Raw genomic sequence first — 15438 nt, 5'->3', positions numbered from 1 at the left:
GCTATTGGTGACTAATAAACTTAAATAAGAATGTTGTCCCTGGTTATCATATAGTTTTGAAAGATGCATCATGTTTATATATGATCAATGCTTGCATGACTGTGCTGGAATATTAGTATAAAAGCAATTTGTGGTCGTATCACAATAACCTGAGAAAACATACAGTCTAAATATTTCCTGGCTTTGTTTCTCTTCCCCACTTCAACCTCTCTGGTTGTAGGTTGAGGAAGAAAGAAAGAAAGAAAGAAATCACTGGATATGTAAGACTGATTCTTCTTTTAAGTAGTTAGATACTGTGGTTGGGGGTTTTTTATTTTGTTCACTGAACTGAAAGTCAATTAAAATGAGATTATTAAAATGCAGTTATGTATGTGTGCAGTAAACATGCAGCTTTGTAGGATACAATTTTACATTGAAAAAATTATTGAAGAAAACATCTGTTCTTAACACTTGTTGTATTAGCACATATGGTATTAATACATTGTATCAAGTAAGTTACTTGTAAAATCAATGTCAGTCACAGCATTGCACTTTACACGACATATTCAAAAAATTCACACTCTGGAAAGAAAATACATACACTATAAAATTTAGTCAATAAAGGCAATATTATAGTGCATCTGTTTCAAGCAGATGTATGTTTTTTATCATCAGCACAAAAAAGCAAACACCAACACAAATGACCATATCCATATGCTACTGACACTTATTTTTGTCACTTGTGTAACATAAATTACATTTAGCTAACTTAGCGTATTTTAAAAACAAATGCATTTCTGTTCATGTAAGTTTTTCTTAGTGTTCTTCGTTTCGCCTTCCACTAATAGGAGTTCATTGTTCTCGAGTGGCAACAGAATTGGAAAAATATAGTAAGCTTTCAAAAATCGTGCATTCCTGCAGAAAGTTACATTTCTGTGTTTCTTTTAGAAGCCTTGGTTTGCAGGATACCAGATACTGGCCAATCTTATATTCGCAGCCTGGACAGTCTGCCCACTCGCTGTGAGTCCTGTCTGTAGTAATGAGTTTGATCAGACTGCAAATTAGGTTCTACAGTTTTGTGCTGATTAAATTATTCCCTTGTGTGGGACTCATGATTTAGTAAAACAAGGATTGAGGAAAATATGCCAATAATTTCTGCTGTCAGTAACATTTCCAAAGTACCAACTACATCAAAAAATAACATCAGAAGTTGCTGATAGCAATATTTCCCCCATTCTCTGCCTCTGTTTTTCTTCACTTGGCCTTGGATACTGTCGTAGAGTCTGTTTCTGTAACGTTTTGTACATATGCCAGTTTAAGAGTATGAACACAAGTGTGGCTTGCCTAAGGAGCTTGCAGGATCCCCATTGCTGGAGGTTTTTAAGAACAGTTTAGATAAACTAATGATAGAAAGTGTATAACTATAGCTTATTGTGCTGTGAAATAAACATTTTTTTCAGCTACCTGCCAGCCCTAGTTTTCTCTGGTCCTGTGATTTTATGATTTGTAGATTATTAATGGCAACAAAGTTGTGGGCATACCAAAAATCCATGCAGTTCTCATAAACTTCAGCATCCAGGGCCTGACTTTTCCTTCCTTTGCTCAAGTGGAAAGGAGATTCCATGGCTTCCTTGGGTCACTGCTTTCAGCATTTAACTATCTGTATAATTATACATATTTTCCTAATATCAAACCTATTCTTCTCTGTTAAGCTCATTCATTCTTGTCCTGTCCTTAGTGAACATGGAAAATAGTTGCTCACCAATGAAGTCCTGGTTATATTAGCATAAGGCAAAATAATAAAATATAATGACTAACAAAGTCCACCTGATGCCCTCAGAGATCCTGCCAGTGAAGCCTTGCTTGCAGCAAAAGTCAGGTAAGGTAGTAGTCTGAAGATTTCATATATCTGGAGAAATACTGCTGGTGCTAACCAGGGGCTGATACTATTGTAGTGATTGCTTTGAATGGAATTAGTCATCTTTGAGGGTGTTTTGGGTTTTTTTGCAATTTGCTTTTGCTCCCACAGAACTCATGCTAATAAGATACAGGTATATGTCTTATATATAGATATATCAAAAATATATGCAATAATTTCCAGCTTGCTAAAACTTACCTGTTTATTATTATCACGTCTTTATGTATATTGGCAGTCTTAATCAAATAGGGAAGGAGTGCATATTTTCAAAATATATTCACCTCTTAAAAATCTCTAAGAGATTTTGTAAGATATATGTAAAAATCCTGTTCAGGCACTCAAGTCATTGTAGAATTTTCACCCATACACCAATTGTTAATCTTTGCTGAAAATGTAAGCAACATTGTCTTACAGTATTTGCTCACCCCAGGTAAAATGGAGAATTCTTTTTCATTGTCCTTTTCTTGACAGTATTTTATAAGTTGGAAAACTGTCTTTTTCTCTCCTTGAACCTTTTCTTTAAAAAAAAAAATCAGTTTCTTCAAGCTTTTCTGCTAGACACATTTTCTAAGCTTTTTTTTAACCTGCTTGTTTTTCTCTGCCCTTCTTTCCATTTTTTTACACCTTTATTAAAGTGTGGTGTCCCCACAATCTAAAATAGTCCTAAATCTGGGGCCTCACAAGAGTCAAGTAGAAACTGCCTTATCTCTTTGCCTTATTATATAATAAGTAATATAAGTAATTTCTGTTAAGACAAACCAGACTGAGTTGCTTTTTTTCTGTAACTGTGGGGCATTACTGACATATTCAATTTATGATCCATCACAACTCCCACATCCTTTTGTATCGTATCACAGCTAACCAGTTACTCTTCACTTTGTATCTGTGCATTTTTTTCTCCTTTCTAACAGCTGTACTTTGCATTTTTCTTTGCTGAATTTTGTCTTCCTGTTTTTAAACCATTTCTTCAATTTATCAAAATCATGTTGAAATCCTATCCTGTCTTACAAAGTGCTTATAAACTCTTACACCTCATATAATCTACAAATACTTTTAGTGTACTTTAATCATTGTAGTCAATATTTTTTTTTTAAAAGATGCCTATAACAGACAGCTAATATAGTTTCTCAATAAAACATGGATAATAATTCTTTGAAAACAGCAGCCTTTGAAGGCAAGTAATTTTTACAGGTCTCAAAAAGGGACTGACACTGAATAAAACAATATCTGGTGTTATCAAAACTCTCTATATAAAGTTTCAGGAGGAATTTATAATGTCATACTTCCAGATTTCATCTGATTTCTAGTTATATCAGCTCAGCTTGAGAGCTATAATGTCACATCATGCCCCTGTCAAAGTCAGGAGTTTTTTCACTTTCTAGAGCATTTACTACTCCATGCTGTTGAAGGAAGGATATTAAGCTTGATGACTCTTCTATCTGATCCAGTACTGCAAAATCTATATTCCTAGCTGCAGTGAGAAAACAGAGCACCTCTGAGTGAGAGTACAACCTCAAAAAGCTGGCAATATAGTGCTGTAAGATTATAGAGACCTAGCCATGTACAAATCCTGCTTGATATCAAATAAGTTTTTAGGGAATGTTGGGGTTTTTTGGGGAGAGAGGTTATTTTGCTTGTAAATGGAGCAGAGCTGATGGGTGTATCATCAAGGGATAAAGATGGAATACTGAGATGCTTTTTGCTGGAGTTACTTTTCAGAGAAGAACTGGTCTTCAAAGCTTTTAGAGTTTTTACTATTGCAGAATCTAGATGGTTTTGGAAGGCAAAAAAGTAAAGCATACCAGCAGTACATTAATGCATGCGCGTGTTGCAATAGTGTCAAGGAAGTCATGTCGCAGAGGGAGAGAAAGTCTCAAAACCACAGGCAACACAACCACTCAAATTAATTCCTGCAGGGCATTGATGTAACTGGGAATTCAAGAAGGAGCTCTCTCCTTTCTCTTCTCAAGCAAATTTTCAATTTTTCAACTGCTAGTTTGCTCCTTTTGACCTCACTTAAGCTGTTGCAGGTAAAAACTGTCCCCACCTCCCTGGCCTCATGGAAGGCACATCAAAGAGCAGAAGAGGAATTTGTTTTCAAGCTGCAGAAATATTCTGCTAAATAACGAACAAATCACCTCTACCACTGTGTTTCCTTTGCTGTTTTTTTTTTTGTGGAAGAAAGATGAGGGAAGAGTAGAAATTAATTCCTTCTCAGCCCTTTGCCCCTTGAAAAGGAGCCCTGTTGGCAAAACTGGAACTGGTATCCTCAATTCAGATATACTATAGATGGCAGAAAGACTTGGACTAGGAAGCACAGACTTCACTAAGGAAGCTAAAACATGACCCCACTGTAAAGAAAAAGAAACAGTGCAGAAGAGAACTTTTTTTCTTTGTTGAGTTACTTCAGTTTTGATTGAGATCGCCCAGTTTACCCATCAAGCTGCTGCAGTATTTTCCTTAGACTTAAGAACCAGGAATTACTAATAATATAGTCAGTTAAGGAGAAATGTGAATGTAATCTACCAATGTTTGAAACTAACAAAATGCTATGTGATGGTGCTAGTTAGGTCACCAGACCTGAGTCATTAATTCCTGAGGACAGTCAGGGTATATTATCTGGGACTTAGTGTTTCACAACATAGTCATGCAGTTTCTGTATTGGAGCTGGCTCATGGCGAGCACAAGATACAAGCAGAGCAATGGTACCTTAGTATAGACTTACTGTAACTCATTCCAGGTTGGGCACTGAAATAACCTTCTGTTAAACTCTTCTCGTCACTATAACCATCAGCAGTTGCAAATCACCCTACTGAAGTTTTCTGCACTATTTTTTTACATAAGATGAGGAATAGTGACCTGGCATTAATGGAGATGAATGACACTCTATTGGCAAAAGTAACCTGTAAAAGTTATCTATAAATAGATAGACACAAGCAGTCTGTATAAAGTGATCTTGGGAAAAGTGACAAAACCAGTGTAACAGAAACTATCTGTACAAACACTTCACAGTCATCCACAGCAGTAACTGCATGCATTATACATGCTGTCGAGCAAATTTGTCCAGAATGGACATGCATTGATGATTAAAATGTGTATTGAAGACTGAGCAGGAGAAAAGTTGTTTGTACAGTTTTCCTTTGCTTACCAATTAAGTAACACATATTTTAAAATACTTGTCATGAGCAATTTTTTTTTTTAAATAACAGTAGGGATCAAGAACCAAAAAAAGTGTATTTCTTTTTTTCCCCAAAGTTCCAATATTTCCCTCACATGCTGTGCATGCATATCTGTGATTCTGTTGCCCTCAGGCTTGAAATCTGTAGTTAAGTGATTACTAGTTTTTAATTTAAAAGAAATTGCCTAAAACATTTTGGATCTTCAGAAGTGTTTGAGATTTTGCATATAGGTAAATTATGCTGAAATTCTTATAAATGTTTTTCATATTCTTTCCACTCTCCTTATTGCCCATTCTTCAATCCTTGCTATTTTTAATCCGCTCACTGTAGTAAGCTCATGCACATTTGGGCAGCCTGTGCCTGGCATTCTGATGGGAAGCATGCTTAGACCTCCACTGAACCAGTTAAAGAACAGGCCATCCTGGTGTGAGTAATAATTTGTTCTAGGACATGCATGTAGTTCAAATTGTCCTGAAAATCCTTTTTAAACCAGGCATAGTTGTTTAGTTCTGGCTAGGTAATTTTTTTGTCAGTATCAAGACATTCTAGTGTAGTACATTTCTCTTGTTGCAGTATTAAAAGAGTCAAGTGATTGCAGTGACCATGACAAGACACAGTAGCAGTTGACTCATTTATTATGAAACGGTTGTCCTATATGAATCAATCTAAGTTTGTTAGTGCATTGTAGTAAAGATAATGTATTCCCATTCTCAAAGGATGAGCCTTATATTAATTTCTTCCATGGATTTAAAACAAAGAAATGTTTAAAACTTTTAAAGTGTGATAAACATGACTACTTTGTTCACATTGGAAAGACGTATATTCTCTCCCAGTGTGAAAGTGTATTTATTATTACTGGAGTCAGGACAATAAATGGTTATAATAACGATGTTGCCAAGAGAAGTTACATTCAGTTTCTTTTTTTTTTTTTTTTCATTCCTTACAGTTCTATGCATATAATCATAAGTCATTTGGATGATGTATTGTTGAATCTCATTGAAATAAGTGGCTACCACTGTAGAATGTTTCAAAATTGAAAATATATGAGAACAAACTGTTATAAGGGGGAAGGCATGGAGGAAGACAGCATGCTCTAAACAAAAACTAGCTTTTAGGAATTTAATAAATTCTACTCTATTCAGTCCCTTCTATTATTCTGTGTTGGACATGAGCACATGAGATCCCTCAAAAGAGGTTGGCTCATTTGCTTTGTGTCTGCAAGCAAAGCTTTTATTGAATTTGGAGAACTGAATTTAAGGTAACAAGGAGTCTACTCTTGGTAAAGCTGTAGTCAAAAAATCATCAGAGTCATTATATGAATAAAGAGTGGGGTAGACAGTAATGGAGAAATGGAGATGAAAATGAGGAAGAGAGTACTGTCTTTCACAAAAAGAGTCGGCCTTAGAAGACAAGAGTGAACATGATGGTAGTGTATTACGGACTGAAAGAAAGATGAGACATTTTGGTTTCCTATCTCATTACACATGAACATGACAATATTTTCAATTAAATTACAGCCCTCAGAGTCGCTGAAGGTTGCTCGGTAAATTGGTGGGGGTTTTAATCATTTGTGAAACATGTAAGACTGTGAAAGACACTGTTATTCAGTATCACTGAGACCACAAGCTAAAGACAAATCAAAAGAGAAGTGAGTAATTGTACAGATATAAAAATATCTAACAGAATTATCATAATTATCACAACTTTGGAAGGTGTATTAAGTTTTGTATTTCAAAGTTTAAGGCAATCTCTTACAGAGATCAAGAAGATACCCACTGAGGAACAGACTATCATAGTCTGATTATTTTTCTTACGCTCCTTCCTGCAGCTAATGTCACATATTAGTTAATGGAACTTGCCAAATTGTGAATCTGGAGATTTGTTTTCCTGTGAAACTAATAATAATATTTGCACTTGTCTGTTTTCTCATCTGAGAACTTCACAAAGCTTTGGAATGTACAGCATTCCTGAGTGTTACTGAGTGCACTTAAGCTACAGATCACTTCCACACCTATCTATAATAAGAATTATATTAATACCTGTTGAGGCTTCAATTTGTGCACGCAAAAAGAGAAAATTAGAACCTAAGTATTGAGTGGGTTGAAGCAAAGTTTCTAAACTACAGTAATGAATGAATTGCTTTTCTGGTTATATCCCTCTCTTCAGTCCCCTTAAGTAAAGCAAATGGCCTGTGGTGTGTTCTATAGACACATAATTGTTGGCATACACAGACCTTGTGCATCTGGCACAATGGTGTTTGACTTTGGCCTTATTTTGCTTCAGAATACAAAGCCTGCTTCAATTTGCAATGTATCACATCAGGATATTTGAGGAATGTTCAGCTTATTTTGTCTGAAGAGTGCATTCACTTATTTTAAACTGAGGGTTCGAAAATTACTGATCCAACTGTTAATTGTGTTTGCACCTAGGTAGATGACTGACATGCAGTAGCGTATTTAAGTGTATTTAGTGCATTTTAAGATGGATTAACTTAAATGGAATAATCACATACTTTTCACTATCACTTTGCTTTTAAATTGTGCATCAAATTTTGCTTAAATTCACCATGCCCTAAGCATTATAAATTCTGATTCCAATCATAGCTTGAAGGCATTGAGAACTTTCTTTTTTCTTTTGAAGGACTTGAAGGGCAAATGCAGCAAAGTAATGTCACTCAGGCATGAAAATGTTTTTCCTGATTACTAAAGCTCCACCTCAGTGTAAGAGAGAGCTCATGGCTGACCAGGCAGACCTATATTGTTTCTGTCACGTAAAAGATCAGAATTTGGATTTGGCATTCATTTTCTTCAGTGAATATTGAGTGTGAATTAATTATTTTTGATTCCTTAAGGCCAAAGTTGCTTTTTAGCAGCTTCTTAGACCAGTGCTTGAAATGCCAGTAATATGAAATTCAGGGAGGAATACCAAGGCTTTGGAATCTTTCCAGAGGTACAGGCGACATATTGAAATGATACTCAAATTAAAGAGCCCAAAGGTGAAAGGAAAGCAGAAACCAGGGATTTATCTCCCCTCATCTTAGATATGTGCGGTGTAGACATCAGTGTCTGAGCCAAGCAGACATTGCTAATCAGATTCCCTTTATAGTCAAGGGAGAGAAAAAGCGGCTTTTATAGCTGAATGCATTTGATGGAATTTGATGTCTTCTTTAGGATGATATAATTCCCACCTAAGAAGTGTCTTTTTCTCTTCCTTGACTACAAAAGGATACAAAAATGACTGACTTGGATGCAGACATGTAGATAGCTATGTTTCATTAAGTAAATGCCACTTTGAAACACTGCAAACAATGGCAAGAACAAATTACTTTGCAAGTATATTTATGACTTTTTTTAATAACAGTCCAATGCTGTTGGAAATGCACAATGACAATGTTAAGGAACATCTGTAAATTGTAATTAAAAACAAAAATTGGGAGAGGTTATATCTCTAAACCACTGCTTTGCTTTTAAAGAAGAAAAATTTAAAAAAGGAATTACTAGTTAACTGCTATGCAGTTTCTTACCGACTGCTTTAAAAAATGCCCAGAGATCAAAGGGCCTGCTTGCATTCATCAACATAACAATGTTCTGATGTGTAAAAGGAAGGAACAGCTCAGATGAGCCACAAAGAACAAATGAGCAGTATTATCAAAAGCTTGTCAGCAGTAGGTAAACCTGAAGGAGCTAGTTTGCAGCCTGAAAAGAAAGCAGCACAAATCTTTCAAAGCGGTCAGACAAGAAGCTGTGAAATTCCATCCAGGCTTATATATGTATAATCATAAAGTGACTTTCATGAACTCCATTCAGTGGTAATAGCAGTAATAAGCACGTCTGTGTAATTCAGCCAATGTAATAATAATTATATTTATAGACTTTTTAAAAAATTACAATATAAATACTCTACATTATCACAGTTCTTGTCATGTTGGTCCTTCTTCTTGTGCAAGAGCTCCATGCCTTCAGTCAGCCTCATTGCTCTTCTCTGTATACCTCTTTTCTGTAAGAAGACGGTTTTATGGCTACTTCAGGTAACCAAATGAGTCTGCAGCATCGATTCATATGGAGGCATTAATATATGCTCCAGATTGCTCATTATCTTATTTATTTCCAAACATCTTATTTAAGTGTCTTTTATTATTACTCTTTATAATTTGCAGAGAGATCTTAACTGCCTTTTCTGAAATGATGCTGAGATCAATTCCTTCAGTTAAATACTTAGTCTGAAACTTTTAGTTTGCCTATTTGCCAGTTTTGTGGAGATGTGAAATCTTTACCAGTCCTCCCAAAATCTGAGTAGTGCTGTCTCATTGCAAATTTTTGCTTCTTAGCTCTCTTTTAAGATAATATAAACAAGATAAATTAATATACTGTTCTTGAGACTTTAAGATGTGTACTGTTGACCTTTATCATAGGGAAAAACTGTTGTTCAACTGCAAACTTTGACGTTTTGCTCCTAGACAACCTTTAATCCATGACAATACTGCCTTATCTCCAAGCTTAATTAGCTCATTTAGGACTGTCTCAGGAAAGATCTTGACAAAGACCTCCTGAAAGTGTTTCATTGTTCTTCACTTTCCACTTACACACAAAGAAATGTAGCACTGAAATATGACACTGTAACAGAGAAGGAAATAGAATAAATGTGTCAAATTCAAGGTTAACTACATAGTCAGTAGGTATCATCCTTGCCTTGGAGTTTCCAGCTTTGGAGACTGAATTTATGTTGATTGTTTTTACTCCCAATTGATAGTATTTTTTTTAGTTTTAAATTTGCAAATAAATCCAAGTAGATATCACTTGTTATGAAAAACTTCGACACTAGGATATAAAACTGTGGTGGAATCCATACACTTTATTTACCAAAGTGGGATTATTATTTTTTTTTTTTTAACTGTTACTTTTTTTTCCCAATTTTAGTTTCAAAAAGTAATACTGGAGTATTCAGACTTGTTGAGATAACCTGGTTCAATATTTTTTAATAAAATGTTTTAAATTTTCTTTTTCTTCATGATACATGTTGATAAACCTGTACCTATATCAGTATATATAAAACCAGAATTCTGTTTGATGAGAATAATATTTTAGTACTTTCTTTCAGAAAGACTTTTTGAAATAAGGAAGATTCTTCTTAATTGAAATATACCAAGACTTTGAAATCATGAAATACTTCTGTATTTTTCTGCTGTATTTTGCAGTGCTTGAAAGCAGCATAAAGTTCTTTTTGGTTAGCTGACTGACTTGAAAATATCCTAAAATCTGTTTACTGGGAAAGATGCACAGAAAAACCTTACTGGTGGTGCCATATGGAATAATTACAGCGACAACCCTCAAAGGGGTAAAGCACTAGGATCTGTTTTGTACAGTCGGAGCAGTAAATTAATACCCCAAGGATTAACTCGCCAAAGTCTGAAGTAATCAGTAGCACAATAATTGTATCATAGACACTGAATTTTACCCAGCTAAGCTGTCACTGTCCTTCTGCTGTACTGGATTGGTAATGGGAACGCTATCTGCTAAGGAGGAGCTGGGACAGGTCTAGCATTTGACCGTATTCCAAGTGACCATGTTAGCACAGGTAACTGATCATGATACCAACATAGCATCTCGTATATTTATTTATTGTTTTGTACCAGTCTTGTTATGGACATGTTGATGAAAAGCCTCACAAGCCTGTGAATGCTTAATAATAGGTAATGACAAAATGAGCCTGTCTGTCACATAATAGTTTTCTATATAAACACTGGCATTTTTTAGCTATTCATTCAGTGTTTCTTGGTAATTTCAGGCAATGTTTCCAGTGAGTCTGAGGAAAGTAACATGACTTTGATTACCCTGTATAAGTTAACACTTTGTAGTAAAGCATTGTAGCATATGGCTATGTAAATTCTCACTTTTGCAGTGAGCAACGGGTGTTGAAACATTTAAAGAAGGACAATGTTCTGCATTGCTAAATTCACAACTAAAAAGAAGTTTGTTTTAGTAAGTGTGGCTAGTTCTTTTACATTTTTATTTTTAATAATAGGAGTGATCTTTTTAGAGTTGTAGAATGATCTTAATTACAGCTGAGAATGTTTTTAGCTAAGTAGATAGCTTTTTAAAATTTAATATGCTGTATAAAGAGATATGCTTTAACAGGATATTTGACTGCAATTTTTGAAAGACTGGGTATCAGAGGCTATTTTAGTATGAAACTGAACTTTCTGTATGCCAACAGAAATTTGCAGAATATATGGCATGTATAAATAAACAGCCGAGCTGGAGAGCCTGTACTCTTCAAATGATTCAGATGATTCACTTTCTTTAAGTACTAAATGCACATTCTTGTGCTGTGTACTGAAGCAGTTGCAATAAACACTGTATTTACTTTTGCATCAGCTAAGCTTCACTGTTTTGAAATAAAGCTATTTTTTGCCTATAGAGATCTTAATTTTGGTAATATGTTAAGTGCAGTGAGATGAATACATACACTTTGTCTGCTTTGTGATAAAGCTAAATTAATACCCAAAGGATTAACCTTCAGCACAGAGCATACTGATTATTATTTTAGAAATTACTATTAAATGCTTTTTAAAGCATGGTTCCACCAAACAGGTTGCTGGGGGCGGGGGACAGTGGGGCAGGGACAAAAACATTTCCAGTCCAACGTGAATAAAATACTGATTTAGGTTCAGCATCTTTTTACCTCTATCGTATCTGCTTTAACAATTTCAGTGAAGTGCTGGGGTTCTTTTGTTTTGTTTGTTGGTTTTTTCCTCATTTCCTGAAAGGAATTAGTTACTATCCCATAACTTTTATATTCTTCATCACTGCTATGTTAACAAAAGCAGAACTCAAATTCTGGTGCCAAATGTACACCAACAAAGTGCCATTCTGAAGAGCATCTCTTCTACCATAAGGAATTACAGTGTTTCAAAATGATCCTTAGTTCACTTAAGTCATTTCTGCTTTGTGAATTGCTATAGGAGGTGTTGGCTTCTGCTGTGGCTATGAGCCCACTGAAGTCAACGAGATGACATTGGGTCAACTCCCTTGGTATGTTTAAGCAAGAAAGGACTAATGGATTTGAGTAGTTTTCCTTGTAAACATATGGCATGCTACCTGAAGATGGTTAATAAATCACTGAGACCTCATTATTTGTAAAAAATCTTGAGCAAATCACACAAGAACCTCATGAACTGTGCTGCAGATCATTCTAGAAAGGCTTTTCTGATCCAACATTGACAAACAGTGGCTTAAAATGTTTAAAAACCATGGTTTTAGTCACAGATGAATAACTGAACTTAAAAAAAAAAAAAAGTCCAACCACCTTTAGACTTACAGAGAAAATATCACAGTCATATGCCTTCAAATGTACTGCTTATCATGTATATCAAAAATAATTAAATGTTGCATTCTCATTATCTAACAGAGGGAATATTGCTAGATTTTTCATTCATTAGTGAAAAAGGTAAAGATTATTTCCATCCAGGACTATTTTTACTGAGGACCTGTATGCAGATTTGAAACACCTATTTGAAGTCCTGTTATATACTATCTGACTCATATCAAGTATTTCACTTCCAGGTGAATATATGACAAATTCAGGAAGTAATTAAAGTGTATTTCCACATAGAAGTTATTCAAAATACTTTGTCTGTTATACTGAATCATAGAAGTCTAAGAAATGCAATCTGTTTGCTATAAAACTTTGTCATACTAATGTGTATTTGTCTTAGGCTTGTGGTCACAAGTAAGTCTGATGTAATTTCACCCTCCTACTTTGGCTTAATGCATTTCCCATTGTAAAAAAATCTCACTGTATTTTAAACTGATTGTGTACTTTGATAATCATGGCCTAAATTTAAGGTAGCCTATCTTTTGAGTTGGTCTGTACATTTTATTTAAGTGTTTGTCTGGAATAATTTGTCTTGTCTCATATACTCAAATCCAGGACTGTTTTTGAGCTATAATTCCTGTTCTTTGAAAATGTTTGAAATTCAGAAGAAGCATATATCCAGTTCTTGATTAAATTTCCCTACAAGGAAAATGTACTTTCAAAATTTGAATAGGTTGTCTACATGTATTTCAGTACTTTACATGATATAATGAGCATTTTTCTCTCTCTTTTCAGAATATTTTAGTTGTACTAAGATGTATTGTGGAATCATTGCGGTCAGAGATATTTGGTTTTAATGCTGTAAAACATCATATAAATTCTGATTATTCACATGGCAAACAAACATGATTTTCACTTAATTTATTAAAATCACACTGACTTCGACACTTCTGGCAGAGAACCCAGTGCCCAGCCCCTCTGGGGACTGCCAGCCTGTGCCAGCCGTGGTGCTGCTGGTGGCACTGCTCTTTGCTCTCTTGTTGCCTGCCCAAAGTGACTACGCATGCACCGACTAGATAAGTTTGCACTGAATCTCCGTGGAAGTAATTTTAAAATGTGTCTCAAAGGCAGTATATGAGGAAGACTTTGCACAGTTCAAAGAAAAGCATGTCATTGCTTTCTTTACTGGCTCAATTCCAGAGTGCCTTATGAAATACAGGCAAATTACGAGAACTAAAAATAGAAAGGGAATTACTTAATGACGCTTACAATGCTCTACACATATGTAGTATTTTGTGGGGTTTTTTTTCCCAAAGTGCAGAATTAAAGTAGGGATTATCTTTCTTTTTTTCCCTTTTCTCCTGAGAACAATTTAAAAAAAGGGAAAAAATCCACATACTGTACAAAAAGATCTCCAGAATTATATTTTGTATCTCAGCGGTAGGATAAATACCATGTAACAGTACCTAAACATTTGAGAAAAACCTTGTGTTACTTTTATTGTGCAGTAGATTTTCTATATAACACATGTAAATTGATAGCAACCATGAACACAGTACCTTGGGGCTAAATTAATTTATATAATATGCACCCTCCTTTCTCATGTACACTTTTTGTGAGTATTGCTGAGTATATACAAAGCATGCACATGTAGTAACTTTGTAGCTACTCCATTTTTCAAAATACTCTGCTATGTAGGTGAAAATTGTCCAAATGCAAATAGAGACACTTTAATGACAATAAATCTTGAAACCGCATATTTCTCCCTCACCCTTCATTTAACTAGAAATGGCTTTAGCTCAGTGCGTTCCTTACTGTTTACATTGAGATTCTCTAAAGTGGTCCAGATTTCTTGGTAATCATTGTCATAAGTGCATATATAGACCTTCCCACAGAAAAACAGAACGCACAAACACGGATTTGCCAGGGTGGTGATAGAGACACAGAGAGAGAACTGATCTGCCTTCACTACTGTGAATGTAATTTGCTTTTTTGTTCGTTTTCAAAGTTACCTCACCTGATACATATCCATATTTACATGACAATTTTTGTTTAACTGACACCCATCTCAGTTTGAGTTTATGAAAAAACAAAAACCTTCACTGAAAAGAAAAAAAAGAGAATAATAAGAAATGTTATCACAGAGGATGGACACTTTTAAAAGAGGAAGAAAAGAAAAATAGGGATGAAAATATAGTGGAGGGTTAAAACCAATAAGATGTCTATCTCATATAGCCTTGCTTAGCTTTATAGTTGCACTGGTACACACAAAATCACTAAAAATCAATAACATTCCAAAAGAAACTTGGTGAGAAAATGGCACATAATATTGCTTCCATCTACTGTATCATACAAGTTTCTTTCTGTGTATTACCTCAAAACTACATGAAAGTTGAAAACTGCAATGCTTAAACATTAGGAATTTGAGCACAAAGGATCTTATAGGAAAAAAATAACACTTTATCAGATAATTAATGGCTACCATAACGCTTAGGGATCCTATAAATCCCTTGGATAAGAATAACATTCAAGAAGTATTCTTCATACATTTCCTCTCTCTGTAATTCGGAACTTAAATCTCTCTCTATACACACCCCTACTGCTAGTTGGCTGTTACAGTGCACCCAAAACCCCAGAACATTACAGTTTAAAAGAACAGAGGAGTTTGTAACATAGAAAAATTGAAGACAGGTAAAACACTAAAGCTAGATTTGGTCCTTCGACATAGAACAGGTGGAGTATGCAGAAAGCTCTCTGGAGAAGCTGGCTAATGATCAAAACTCGAACAAGAAAAGTTTCAGGTTGTAATTATGCCAATGAAAAATAACCCCAGAATTTCCTACTTGAAAGATTGTAGATTGCATTTCTTATGAAGTTTAAGTGAGACCGCCCCATACTGAAATGATTTGTGGCACCTGTTGAGGAGTTACATAGTTTTACAAAGCGTAAATGAATTATAACTTACACATTTGGCTTTCAGCTGTAAGCTGTTGAGAGCTTTTAAAGCTATTCTAAAAGTTTTCTTGAAGAATCATGTCATTTGAAGTA

At 35.0% G+C, this 15438-nt stretch overlaps 1 protein-coding gene across 3 annotated transcripts in view; it reads left to right on the top strand.

The window, feature by feature from the left end:
• The window catches only part of CNTN5 (contactin 5), a 673487-nt gene that overhangs the window by 98290 nt on the left and 559759 nt on the right, over positions 1-15438 (top strand). Inside the window, exon 1 of one of the 3 annotated variants that reach the window (XM_030042493.2) lies at positions 10557-10650. The exons of the other annotated variants lie outside the window; for them this stretch is intronic. The gene's annotated coding sequence lies outside the window, so the exon portion shown is untranslated. Of the gene's footprint in view, positions 1-10556; positions 10651-15438 lie in introns of those variants that run through there. 3 annotated transcript variants of the gene reach the window in all.

Source organism: Aquila chrysaetos, chromosome 19 (assembly GCF_900496995.4).
Source record: "Aquila chrysaetos chrysaetos chromosome 19, bAquChr1.4, whole genome shotgun sequence".
In the NCBI taxonomy this organism is placed as follows: domain Eukaryota; kingdom Metazoa; phylum Chordata; class Aves; order Accipitriformes; family Accipitridae; genus Aquila; species Aquila chrysaetos.
The sequence above is the reverse complement of the archived record's forward strand: the minus strand, read 5'-3'. Positions and strand labels throughout refer to the sequence as shown.